Below are 15,129 nucleotides of genomic sequence, written 5' to 3'. Positions count from 1 at the left end.
AACCTCAGCTCTGTCCTCGTATCATTCCTTAGTGTCATCAAACATGCTAGAGATTTACCGTATTAAGATTTGTGAAGAAAAGTAATTTCTGTAAATTTGCTTTATATGTAATAGATACATCATAACCCAATGACCCTCTACCCAAAGGTAGAGGCTATGACTGCATTGCCCATGTACAGATTCTCACACTGTTTGAACAAGCCAGACTTTAGATCTTTGAGCTAGCTTTTGCAGTCCTATACAGCTAGCCATAATGGTGATCTAACATACTCATAATGTCCAGCTCTATCACTCTTAACTATGTATTTTCTACTATATCTCTTAATTCCCATCTCATGTGACTTCAATATACTTTCATATATATATTTTATAAATCATGCACACAAACAAAATTACACAATGTATGATTACACAATAACTAAAAGGCAAAATAATTTGGAAACGTATGCTTAAATAGAGAAATTTCGCTTCCTAAGAAAAACATATTCCAAAACAACTTGCATTTAGAAGTAAAAAAAAATTATAAACAGAAGTTCAAAATCCTAAGTACTCCAGCAGAAGTCCTGTAGTAGAATAAACAGAGGTACAGGAGACCAGAAATTGTAACAAGAAATAGGAGACAACGTGATCCTGTTATGAAAAAGGCAAATCTCATTCAGATGCATTCAGAACAGCATCATAGTGCTGGACTATTGAGCTGCCAGAGGTGTCTCAGCTGAAATACAATGTTCAGTTTTATCTCCAGCACTTCTAAGATACAGGCAGACAGAAAACACTCAGAGAAAAAAAGCAAGAAGAAGAAGAAAACATGAAATACGATAAGATTGAGTGATACAAGTTTCTTTAATCTAGACTGACAGGAGATGCGATAACAAACATGTAATAGAGCATCAGATGATCAGCTGTTCCCTAGTCCATCAATGACAGGAAGTAAGATTTATGTTGGGAAAAAAAATCATAATATGTAAAGCAGCGCAACAGATGATTGAGCAGATCTGTGAAATCTTTGCCCCTGAACCTCAGGAACAGTACAAATATCTAGCAAGAATAAACTGTCTATCTAATCCATTCTTAGAGCGGGAGAATGGCTCAGAAAAGATCCTACCAAATTCCCTTCTAGCCTTGCCTTTCTGTGATTGTATTACACAGAATTTATCTCGTAACCTTGTAGTTTCAACAAAACGTGTAAGATTATGCTGAGGAAAATCCTGAATTCTAGGAACAAACTAATGCTAAACCATTTCTATATTTACTCCATTGACTAGACATAACCCCAATTCTTCTGTATACACTATCAAACCCTACTGCACTTTTTTCCTTTCAGTGATTATTTCTCCTTTTGTATATTTTAACCTATTTTAACCCTTAAAAATTGTTATATTAATGCTGTAACAAAAAGCAGTAACTGCATGCCTATATACTTAAATATAGAATATCTGCTGGGAAAAAAAAATATTTTTTTGTTTGCATGTCAGCCCACAAGCCTTTATTCACATGAGAATATGGAAATTAATAAAACTACTTCCTATTTTAAACTTTAATTTGGCTACTTTCTCTTGAAGAAAACGAGGGAGTCACAGGTTATAACCAGGACTTCAGAGGAACAGGTTTTTAATAAAAGTTGGTTGGTTGTGAGCAGAAGAAGTTCCTTTGGCAGTATCATTTACAATTTCTTTGAAACCTCAAAATAGTGTGTAATATAACCCACTTAAGAAGATGGTTTTAGCATCAGCCATAAAATAAAAGTAGACACATTTCTTCCATGCTCTGTTTTTTCAATCTGTATGGCTGCTACTTAAAATGGAGCCTTCAAAGATGGTTTGAAAGCAGAGTGCTTCATTCTATTTCAAGTACTCTCCCATGAAGTTTTGTGCTGCTTGCAGCATGAACAAATCCACCAAATTAGAATAGGTTGAATTTTAAGGCACCGCTACAAGTAACTGCCTCAGCCTGCTTCTTGGTATTATTTACAAAAATAAATTATTAAAATAAATAGCCTAATTACTTTTATTATAATGTATAAATATACAATGTTTTCTTTTGCACATGCAATTCCTTCTCAGCCCTTTTTGTTAGACATGTAAACAAAGAAGGAAGGGAAATCTGCCAAGTAATAAACCCATGGTATTAACAAATCCAGTGTGTTGTAGAGCAAAGTCTGATTCTCCTGAAGACTGCTAATAGATCAATCAATTTTCATTTAAGCCTGACAGAGGTTTGGTTATAACACTGTCACTGTCCACAGATGTGTTCAAATTACCTCCAAGTTTTCTGGTCAACAAGACCAAGTCTTGATTATTTTTAATTAGGGCTTGCTAACATAATATGAGTAAAACTGGCACTCTGTAACAAAAATGTTTGAAAAATCATGTTATCTTGTCAACCAGGCCATTACTTTTCCTCATCAAGTTTTAAGAGAGACTATTCAGGTTATCGATTATGGCCCCAATCCTACAAGCAGAATTGCTAGTACTGTCATGCTGACTTCATTGGATCTTGTCTGTCAGATGGTTGCATCTCCTTTCAGGTTAGTTCTCTGTTCTTGCACACTCACCCTGCTCTAAAGCTACAAACCCCAAACCAGTTATCTGCAAGAAAGGAAGTGCCACATGCTAACATAACACTGCACTAATCCTAATCCTTTAACAGAGTACTGTCCTACCATCTAAACACAGCGAGTTGTTTTTTTCCAAAGGAGTAATTTTAGTCAAAGTTGCAAAGCCTTCTGCAGGGTCATCGTTCATTTAATTTCTCAGGTACCCTTTTTAAAATTGTTAACACCCATTTGAAAATTATTATTTATACGCTTAAACATACTTTTCTGCTTTCATTTTTGCTAGAGTTTGTTTATGCTTAAAATATTTTCTTCCTCAGTCTCCTATTTTCCTGTTCACTGAATCAGGAATACTGGGTGTTTCTGATGATTTCATGGAGAATATATGGAACTAATTACAGAACACAGACATCAAAAACTGTGGTTTTCTAAGCTTTAATTAACTGCGGTTTCATGGGCTGCTATTCATCACAACCTAGGAAGTGGTTCAATGTGGGGTTTATTATCAGTTTAAATAGTCAAAGTGTGAAGCATTGATTCCACCTGAATTTTCCAGCCCATAAAAAACATGTTTTTCTGTGAACTGCAGACATTGTTTACATTCTGTTGAATCCAACATTACATAAAGTCATTTATTGCATTAGTGTACCAGACTGAAAGATCTGGTGAGATCTTTCTAACCATGAGATATCTGTTGATCCAGACAGAAAGTGTGCCTCAAAGCCATATGATCACAAAGGTCGAGACCAAACCTTTTCTCTACAGATATCACTTGAATGCTTGACAAAACAGTTTCAGATATAAGGCAAATAAGAAGATAAATTTAAGTGATGGTAAAAAGGCATGTTTTAGAAGTACTGCAGGTGGGATTCCTTCCACATGACCTGCAAGATATGTTTAGATAACAGGAACCAATTCTGAAGGTTCTCAATACTAAAAATGACGTGTAATTGTGAGGTACTGCAAAAATTATACTTAAGAAGCAATGTCAAACAAGTCAGCTAAATTGACTAGAATGACTGCTGTGCTTTGCTGAAGAAAGAGTCAATCTACTACTTGGTGGAAATCTTTTCTCTGTAAACAGTCATATAGGTAAGACACCTGTTTGCTGAGGTGCTGTTATCATCATGTTCTTAGCTTTCTCCATTATATACTCATAGAACGGTTTGAGTTGGAAGGGACCTTAAAGACCACCTAGACCCAACCCCCTGCCATGGGCAGGGACACCTCCCACCAGACCAGGCTGCCCAAAGCCCCATCCAGCCTGGACTTGAACACTGCCAGGTATGGGGCACCCACAGCTTCTCAGGGCAACTTGTGCCAGCGCCTCACCACCCTCTGAGTGAAGAATTTCTTCCCAATATCTAATCTAAATATTACCTAAATATGCAACTTAATTTAAAGCAGTTTTGTATCTTTATCTGTGCAGTCACACTGGACAAACATGACTTGCATGAATGAAAATTATTAATAGGATATGTCAGTATAATCCACTTGGAGAATGAGAGAAGAATTGTCATTTCAAGTACATCACTATAAACTTAATATAATTTGACTAAATTCATATGGATAAAAAATTCCCTCTCTAAAATTATACTCGAGTTTAAAAGTCGGAAGAGAACATTTTGCTATTTGAAGTTATATTGTCTGCTCAAACAATAAGGATGTGGATTACCTTAACAAGAATTGCGTTATAAAAGAATTCTGAGAAAAACAAAGATGCTTTAGTAAGCAACAAAATTACATATTGACATATCTTTCTTTTTTTTTCCTATAGAAAGTACTATATCAGTATTCTCACAGAAAATTAAACCAGTATGAAATTTGAGATAAACACTGATTGTGATCTCAGTATTATAATATCAATGCTATCCTTAACACAATTTCCATCAAAGTTAAATTTGTCCTGGTAATCTTTACTTCACTGATGAAACTGCTCCATGATGTATAATTCACTCACTCAGAAATTTAGAGGAATAGGTAGCAACAGTGAAATTAGATCTCCGTGGCCAGTACTTTATTCTCAATTTAATAAACACATACAGAGACACAATTATTTGCCAATGAATTAATCAATATATATTTTAAAAATAATCTATTTATACTTGGATAGCATGGCCATTGCTTTGATGATGTGGTCACTATTTTTCAGAGTCCAATACCTAATATTTCCTGTTGAGGGCAATGGGATCTGTTTGTTTGAAAATCTGCCTGTCAGCAGACACGCTATCTGTACAACAGAAAAGAGCTAATCAAAACATCCACAGATTTGAAAAGCCTATAAATTGAAAAGGGTAACATTATCTATTATTGCAATTTGAACTGTGTGCTTATCACTAGATGAATAGAAATAACGAACATCAAATTTACATGCAATAATAAAACCAAAGATGACACACTGTTAGAATAATGCTAAAGTAATTTAGCATTAGCCCTGACAAAAACTAGGGGAATATAATTTGTACTGAATGATCCAACAATGACAATCTGGCCAGTTTTCCCTCCCTAGGTAACTTGACCATAATTTTCACTTTCTCCTTGAAACCTCAATATCTAGCTGCCCAAAAAAGCTGCCATCCTTTTCTGAAGCAGAAAATATCAGTGGAAAGTGCAATGAAGCAGTGGCCTATTACACATGGTGTTCTGTGTCCAGTAACAGCCTGCAACAGATTCAGAATATAAAACATCACAGAATCACAGAATTGTAGGGGTTGAAAGGGACCTCGAAAGGTCATTGGGTCCACCCCCCCTCCCAAAGCAGGTTCCTTAGAGTAGGCTGCCCAGGTAGGCGTCCAGATATATCCAGATATATCCATAACGAAAAGTTCACACGTTGCACCTATACAAGTTGTGGTCCTTCCCTGCTTCTCTTTGCGAGCTCTCTGGTTGCTAGATTAGGGCAGTGATACTTGTAAGTGTTTGATTAAAGAAAAAAACGTGTCTTGGTAAGAAGTATTTCGTAAGAAAATATACTCTCACACTATTAGGAAATTGGATTTAAAGAGAAATTAAGAATGGAATGTGGCATTTTTTTTTCTTAAAACTATATTGTTAAAATGATTTGCCTGTTTTCAGATTTTTATGATGACATCCCCTTATTATTTTGCCACTCCTCCAAGCATTAACCATGAAATTTAGACCAGACCTTACCTACAAATTATCCACTGGCATTTCTGTATAATAGCTTTGTACAGTGTTGCTTTGTATAGCTTAATTCATAATGCTCTGCAGACTGGCATGATTGTTTTTAAAATTATTATTACTTCTTTTTTTTTTTTTTTTTGTAAACGGCCTGAAGAGCAAAGGTGGTGTTTCTGTTCACACTGAGACAGTTTTTAATTTATTGATCTCCTGAATTCCCCTACAATTTTTAAGCACTTGCAGGTAATGAAATATCAAACCTTATTGTGGAAATGTTTTTATTATTATTAAACAGCATGACAACTCTCTTTTCCAAATTAAAGAAACACTTCCCTAATACAGTTTTTAAAAATACTAGGTGTACTAGTAAGAGATGGAAATTGAGGCAGTAAAAGACAAAAAAAAAAAAAAAAAAGAAAAAGATTATGCTTAAAACAATGGTCAACAACCACAATCTCAAACTAATCACAAAAGACCCGCAATTGTACCCGTTATCTAAATGAAAATCTATCTATCTATATATTATTTACTAGCACTGTTACAAACATTAGAGTTTACTTTACTCGCTTTTGTTTAATCTTAATTCTATGCAAACGTATAAATAAATCCTTAACTACATATAGGCATAGGCAAGTAACTTGCAAAAGTAACAGCTGAATTTACTTTGCTCTTCCCCAACAACATTGCCTCAAAGGTAAGGCTGTAAATTAAGCAGGAGTGTAACGCTGCTCTGCAGAAGATAACCAGAACAGGTTGGTTTACTACAGCAGAGCAGAAGGCTGCCTGAAGAGTGCTTTGCCTCTGTACAGTGGACTTTACACAAGGCTCAGCTTCACCTTCTGATCCCCTCTACCACATCACAGATGTGCAGGTGTGGCCCTTAAGCTCTAGTACTTTTAGATGCGTTTTGTTAGAAAAGTAGTAAATTACTTCCAAATTGTTTATCATTTTTCATCCATCTAAATATTTAGTTCTAAAAGTAACTCTACTTTTTATTCTTAATGACGATTGGGAATATAATTGAAAAAACATCTGACAATTTTTCCTTTTTTCATTGTACTGCTAATTTCACCATGTCTTTTAGTTCCTGGTGTAAAGCTGGGCTGTATTCCGAAGTCTTTTATAGCAGCAAAGTGCTGGTTTCAAAGTTATGAACCTTAACTCTACATTTATGTTGCATCAAGAGACATACTTCTATTTCAGAGCACCTAATTGCTAGTTTTCTTTTTTTCCACATGAAAGGTGCCTATGACTTTCTTAAGCAGAAAGGCAATTAAAAAAAGTAAGTACAGTATTTAAAGTTACATATATGGACAGACTGCGAACAAGAGGAGAAGGATTATAGAATTTACTTTGACTAAAATACATGAATTCCAAACCAAAAAGGCATTACGCAGATGACTCAAGAACTGTAAGTATTTTATTATTAACCTTTGATTACCCAGAACACCTCACATTGAAAAACCTGAAGACAACCATGTTCAGAAGAGTTCAGTAGATCAGAGTGATTTTTAAAAGATAAGCAAGGGTAACCCTATTAACAGCTTACATATCAAAATCCTACATGTATGTGGCTAACTGCCCCGACAGCTAGCACATATTAACATTGTGGCATTTGGTCCTTTCTTCCCAAAGAAATACAGATGACTGAATGACCTTGATAACTCAGGTCAACTAAGTCATCTTATTCTCCTTGGCTACCTAGTCAGTTCAGTCTTGTCACCCAGCAGGGAAGTTTAGGGTCAGTTGCACAGAATTAGCAGAATTTGTATCCAAAACGATTTTAGAGGTTTCGAAGTTTTGATTTATTTTTTTTTATATTTTTTTACATTCACACACATATATGATACATAAATGATCTTCTCAGTAAAGATCCAAACTGCAATGTATTAGAAATGTCCCATGACATATTTAGACTTTCTTTTGACGCAAAAATAGTTTAAATAGACCTACTGAAAACAAAACATTTGAGAATTCAGTTCTTCAGATGTACTCACTACACCAACTATTCACCAAACTATGAAAATATGGACTTCTAACAAAATTACCGTAGCATAGCATCTGTCTTGCTAAAGACTGTCAGGTTGTTCAAGAGCTATTTGCCGTGCTACTAGAAGAGCACTTCGAACAACAGATCTCCCCTGAGAAACTTTCAAGCTAAGTGCTACCAAAAGACACCAGGGCTACGTACTAGACAATAAAGCATTGGATTGATTTAAATGTGCACATCACTACACTGAAATTCCCCTGATCACTTAACAAACAACTCTAGTGAGACCTGAGAACTGTTGCACATGGTGTCAGGACAGTTATGGAGTTTCCCCTAGGTATCCTTTCACAGATGAGAGGGAAGGGCTATTAGGAAATACCAACTTTGCACTGTCTATAGGGTTATATGCAAAATTTCTTCCAAAGGGTGCGCCGTCTGCTTTCATACATCCATTTTTCAAGTGCCATTAAGCCAGGTCTTTCATGCACTAAATTGCTCCCTTCAATTGAAGCCTAGCAGTTTAGTTCTCCTCGTAAATGATTCTTAGCATTTTTCTTCCTACAATTTATTGCCTAGTTCAAAACTAGAGTGAAATGAATACTCAAGCAGCCTGAGCCCCTGGAAATGTCTTTTGCCAAACAGAAATTGCCCTCTGTTCTCATGTGCAAGGTTTTTGCTTGTTTCCATTTTTTAAGCAATTAAAGTTCTTCGTCAATGTGTACCAGCTATCAGCAGTCAACATGGAAACAACCCTCCTGAATTCTTTCTCCAGCACCCTAGTCAGAGATAATTGAAAGAACAGATTCAACTGCTTTGTGATTATCTAGCCTTTCCCATGAAAACAAAACCGAAAACTTTTCAACAAATATCCTGGCTTCTTCAGCCAAGCCTTTCATCATCATCATTAAAAAAAGTTTTGAGCACTTACGATAAGCTAACAAATGACAGCTCATAATCCCCATCTGTAACACTAGAGGCCAGGTACTGCAAAGACAAGACAGGTGCAAATTTTGGTATTCCCATAGTGCTTATTATCTATTCCTTTTTAGAAAGGAAACGATTTCTCTTAATGCCACCACCAATACCCCACATTAATCTTTCCTCAAGCAAACTCCCACCCTGAAGCTACTACACAGTGTTATTACCCTGTCAAGATTTTTTCTCCTGAATTTAAAGAGGTGCTTCTGCCAGTCCGTGGTGTTAGACTGTGCAGTCATCTACAAAAGCACCTCCATTACTCCATTTTTTAGCTTGTAATTCTGTAATCACTAAGGGTCCTTTCAGATCTGTACCATAGGTAAAAAGATGGACAGATAAACTACACTAAGTAACTCTTTTCTTTGTTCTGTCCCCAAATTTCTCCTTTCATTTCTGTTTTCATCTTTCCCTACCAAAATTATGGCAAGAAAAAGCAGCACAGTACACACAAATAAAGAGTTACCGAGCCCCTATTTTATTGGTATAGGACTGTGACATGACTAAACTAAAGACAGTAAAAAGGATAGGGACATATCATTGAACGTAACTAAAATAGCAAAACTGAAAATTATGGTGCTGCTTGAAACCTAGTACCAAGTGTACATTTGCTTACTTTTTTTCCACTATCAAGCATGTCAGACACAACATCTCAGTATTTGAAACCATAAAAAAATCTAGGACTGTGCTAGTTACACAGGGCATTACTTTAAGAATAGGACAGAATCACTTTGGTTTGGGATTTGTAGAGAAGCCATCAGCATGCTTTCTCCAAAAGCTGCGAATAACATGTTGATCCTGGAAATTTGAAAAGGGATAGTCAACTAGACAATTATATAATGCTTGAAACATAAATATATATATATATATATAAAAATACAGATAAAAGTACCCCAGAAGGAGAAAAAAAAGAAAAAAGAAACACCCAAATACTAATGAAAAATGTGAGAGGGTTTTTTTTTGTTGTTGTTGTTTGTTTTTTTATATCCGTTAGTATAATGGAGCCATTTTTCTCATTAAGAACGCAATCTGAAATGGCAAAATGAGATGAATGACAAAAAATTATTTATTTTTAAATTTTCAGTTTTGATGTTTAACTGTGTTTTACTGTAAGTACACAATCTCATACCCAGAATATACTCAGGACTACAATGGTTGAAAATTATTTTCATTATTGATGTGTTCCTTGCTTATTAGCAGGTATAAACTTAACAGACAACGAAGTCAAGTTGAATGATACAAGTAATACCAAAGGTAACTGCTATGGTAATCCACAAGGCTGGTATCTCCCCCGAGCCCATCTTCTCCATATTCATGTATTCTATTCCTTGCATCATTAATGCAGACTAGATTTTCCGTATTAGTATCTTTCCTAGTTTAATATACAAATTATTATTATTATTTCTGCTTTTTCATCAGTTGGCAAAATATAGTTCTTTCAGATCATTCCCAAACAGAAATAATATTACTTAAGATCCCACAAACGCTAGTCAGACCGCTCCCAGAGTCATCACATTCCAGGAGAATTTTGAATTGTCTCTTTTGAAGAGAAAAGACACAAACACTCCTCCTTCTACCTTTAACTTGTCTTTCACACTTTTTGATATAAAACAAGAAAAAAAAAAAAGAGCACACAAAAGCAGAACATATATGCAAGATTACTTGTAGAATCCTACAATAAACTAGATGATAAACCATGTAAAATATGTATTTTCAAATTAATTAAGTATGGATGCACGAACTTGACTGAAATACTAAGAGAAACCCAAATAAAGTTTCCAAAAGTTTTCAATTAATGAAAATAATCACTGACAATAATAAATATTTATTACTAAATGCAAGCCTAATAAAAGCCCTTAGCAGCTTATAGACACGAAAGACAAAAGATAGCATCATGAATTTGAAATACTTTTCCAATCTATTTCCAACATTTTTTCACATCTTAGGGCATTTAAGGAGGTTAAAGAGTGTTTGCACTGAGCTGTCCTAGTAACTGCTTTAATTTTTTTTATGGTGTCCATGTGACAAAATGAGATATAGTCACAAGGAAACATGACATTATGATTTTATTAGAAGATACCCTTCAAAGGTTCTTTCTACTTCAAAGTTTTCTTTTCCTTTCATTGTAGCCGCATGGATAATAGCCATCTTCATTTGTGTACTCTTTGTAGTTTTTTGATTTACATGAACTGAACCTGAAGTATGTCTCTATCTATGTATTTGTGGGTAATCTTTAATATCCCACATAAAAAAAAAAAAAAAAAAAGGAATTCTTTAGTCCTCAGCACAAACCTAATGCAAAATGAAATCCTCAAGGAAAGAATTAGTACAAAAACCTCTCTGACTGGCAATGCATCATTCTTTGCCACACACAAAAATTAAATGATCAAATTTGCAACCTTGAGCATCTTTAGTTTATCGATTTATATGGGCTTAGGTTTCACTGTACGTAATCAGTGGAAACTCTGCACACAGAATTTTTGTTTAAGAGTCCTTCACAACGTATGAAGGATTTTCACAGTCCTCTTTCGCTTCATGTGGCATTCCAATGTGCTAAATAACACTTGTATACTCTCCTGCTGCTTCATGCAACCTTAGCTTAAACAACCCTGAAATCATGTTATTTCTCTTCCAGATACTTTTGATTACTTCTTGAGAAAGTGCAGGTAAAGCCCTTCCTTCACCTTTGTTTAGGAGATCAACAATGTCCTTTGTGATGTTTCTGGATGGATTTTCAGTTATTGCAGCCAAAGTTAGGCCTCTCTTGGGCTTTGGTCCTGACATGTGAGATACACATCTGATATCTCTGGAATCTGTGGGCTTTTCAAAGGAAGGGAATGCTAGGTAAGAGCTTTTTTTTTTCTCTTCTTAGTATGCACTTTTTCTATTAGTATTTGAATTTTATTTGCATTTTTTCATTAAAAAAGCTCAACTTAAAAAGATTCCACAAACAAAACTAACATGCTCAACACCGAAAAAAATTCAAAGCTTAGCTAATTTGGATGAAATAGAGGAACAAGTATTAGATGGCCTTAAACAGATTAGCTGCATAATATTAATCTTAAGCGTTACCGTTAATAGCAAGAGCACTACTAACATCATCTCTCCATCAAAGAAAAAAACCACACCTCTCTTGGATTGAAATCTAGGTAGCCATACAGGTACTGCACCAAAATCACAGAACACCTGCCAAATCACTTTTAAACCAGGTCAGCCATTTAAGACCCTTCTCGGATTTTGCTCTTCATCTTCACTTGCATAGAAGAGGGTTAAGTCTGTTCTTAGCAAAGATCTTTGGCAAGATCTTTCATGACAAATGACATGCTACCATATGCCAAAAAAGAAGGGGGAATATAGTCACCCCCAGCTTCAACTTTAACTGGAGCTGCTTTGTTCTGAGTGCCCTGAATAATTAATAACTACTTTGGCAATCAGTCATGCATTCCTTAATGGCACCTCAGGCATCAAGTATCCCATTCACCCGCTCCCCCAAGTAACAATGGACTTTATTACATCAAGTTTTCTATGCCAAACTTGTAACTGACATAATTTAAACTAAGCAAGTCACTAGGAAGACTGAAGCTCCAACACACTGTAGGAATTTATAAGGTTTCCCTCAATTGCATGTGGCTACTATATGGGTTAGAGTTGTAACTGGGGACAAGTGAGGAGAGGAAAAGAAATGAAATATGGATTGCTTTTTGCAGTAAATTTCTAGGAGGTTTTGGTGCCAAATACATAACTTTTAATAAATGCATAGCTGAACAGTCAAAATGCAGAACAACCACTAAGAAGCCCCTAGTGAATAATGCAGCTCACCAGTAAGCGCTGACTAAGTGACAGGGCATAGCATGAAAAGAGTGCCTAAGAATAACAGTCGTGCCGAAAGTAGCAGGAGAATTTTAAATTAACACAAGCTAAATTTTCATAGCAGAAAAAGGTTTTTCAACACTTCCTTCCACTTTACAGTATTCCAGACTAAATGAACTTGCAGCTATAGAACAAAGAGAGCTAACCAAAATTGCAGAACATTCTTCTAGATGCACTCAGACTACACAATTTAAGTTGGAAGAAATTCAAGTAATTAAAGTGCAGTTATCTAGACCCTCAAGAAATCTTCATGATTTTCTCAGGAAGCATTCTGCTTGTATACAGTATATGCACTGCTTTTAAGCAGTGCCTTATAATGCCGTGTTAAACCATCCTATAAAATGATGTTGCATCTAACGACATCAGAACTGCTGGGAGTCCTTTTGAGAGGCTAAATCCTAGAAGTAAGGTAACCAGATCAATAGCCATTCTCCCCCTACTTATTCATCATCTGAAAAGTCCGTTTGAAATATAATATACAAAGTAAAAATATATATATACGATAAATTACAGGAGATTTAAACAAAGCCATTCCTCTTGCTCTTTAAAAGACCTGAAAATGTGTCCGGTGCCCCTCTCTGTGTGTGGCCTCCAAATACAGAAACAAGCTTGCACTGTTTTATTTCAGTTTTGCTTCATTTCTCCCCAAACAATCTCTCATTGCTAGTCTACCAGGCATCTACCCCTCCCCCTTTCTTTTAAAAAATGAAAAAAATATATTTAACTGTTTAGGACCAATTCATATAAGTGAATCACTAAGCAAATCAGATGTTTTTGCAATAATTATTTAAAATTTACACTTAATTCCTATAGCTGACAACTATAAATTTTAATTTATCTTGAAAGGTAGGATTATATAGCCTTACAATTGTAAGGAAAACACAACTTTCACTTTTCAATTGCTTTAGGTACAAGAAGCAGAAGATCTAATCCTGAAACTTAATACAGACTGCATTTACAATCCAGTCAGTTAATTATGCAACCTGAAATGTGAAATTGTATTTTGTATGGCTTATTAAAACAGAACTTTTCAAGAAAAATCTCTCCATTAAAGAGATTGGGAAATTAATTCTCACAAACCTGTTGTTATACCATGCATTTTGAAGCTAGCTTTGAATTCCTGTGACAGGAAAGGGGCTGCTCTTGCCTGTTACATATGTGAGACAGAAAATAGCTTGGTTTCTGCAGCAGTTTGTATGTGTACTTCTTATGCATGTAAACTTTATTATTGGAGGGAAAGAGGGACTAAAAAAATGCATCCTACAACCCCAGCTCTTTTCGTCTACTGAAAGTCTACTGAACGTCTACTATGTTCAGCGTTAATGATCTAAATATTTTGAAGATTAAAATTATTTTGAATTGTTGATAATTTAAATCATAGAATCATTTAGGTTGGGAAAGACCTCTAAGATCACCATATCCAACTGTTAACCTAGCACTGCCAAGTCTACCACTAAATCATGTCCCTCAGCACTACACCTACACGTCTTTTGAAAACCTCCAGGGACAGTGACTCAACCACTTCCCTGGGCAACCTGTTCCAATACTTCACAACCCTTTCAGTGAAGAAATTTTTCCTAATATCCAATCTAAACCTTCCCTGGTGCAACTTGATGGCAAACTGAGTCCTGCATTGAAGATAATTATACTTACATTTTGGTATTTTTAGGTGCATTTGTCCAATCCATTCCACAAAAATTGGATCATACATAAGTCAGATAGACATGTAGCAGATAGGATGTAATAATGGAGGGCACCTACAATGAAATCTGGCCTCAGCCCACACAAAGCATCTATTTAGTGTTTTTCTTTTACCATTTTCTAAAAGTAACATATTTATTAACTTCTACTGTCTGTTATAAAAAGAGCTTAAACCAGCCATACTCCAAGCTGGTTTGCATGCCGACTGACATTTTATTTAATTTCAAAATTCATCACCAATCAGTCATACTATTCTACTAACGAAAGTGTCCAACTCACAAGAGAGACAATTATGCAGATCAAGCCCTTAATCATTTCAGGTATAATACTTAGTTAGGCCTAAATATTTACAAATACTTACAGGAATACAACATGAAATAGCATGTATATATACTACTACACTTCACTTACATCATTATCAGTATACTAAATGTATTATCTATAAGATTATGTATTGTTGAATAGATACACAGAATTATTTTATGCTTCTTCTCCATAACTGAAGTTTTGCAAAGGAGGAAAGAGGGGAAAATGCAAAATGGCAATAGCAGTAAGCAAGCCAAATGCATCGAGCGAAGCACATGTCAGTAAGGTTAGAACATGGATTCTTTTGATCAATTTTTTATTGAGTTTGCAGATATTTCCGACCAACCAAATACCACAAACCACAAGATGACTTAGGAGATTCACAAAGTGAATTATGAGGAATTTTAAAATATTCATCACTCTCTTTAAATACAGAATATCTATTATGTAAAAACATGTCAGCTCCTGTTCCACTGCATCCTGATGCTTCAGAATGTTATCTCATCCTCAATAATCTATAAACATTGCTTTGCTATCAGAGATCTTTTACTTTTTTTTTTTTTCCCCACCAAGTGACAAATTTGCTGACGGT

The 15,129-nt window shown here is 35.2% G+C and overlaps 1 protein-coding gene across 1 annotated transcript in view; it reads right to left on the bottom strand.

Moving 5' to 3' along the window:
• PDGFC (platelet derived growth factor C) overlaps positions 1 to 15,129 on the bottom strand; it is a 120,503-nt gene that overhangs the window by 17,252 nt on the left and 88,122 nt on the right. The window lies entirely within an intron of this gene.

Source organism: Cygnus atratus, chromosome 4 (assembly GCF_013377495.2).
Source record: "Cygnus atratus isolate AKBS03 ecotype Queensland, Australia chromosome 4, CAtr_DNAZoo_HiC_assembly, whole genome shotgun sequence".
Lineage (NCBI taxonomy): Eukaryota > Metazoa > Chordata > Aves > Anseriformes > Anatidae > Cygnus > Cygnus atratus.
The sequence above is the reverse complement of the archived record's forward strand: the minus strand, read 5'-3'. Positions and strand labels throughout refer to the sequence as shown.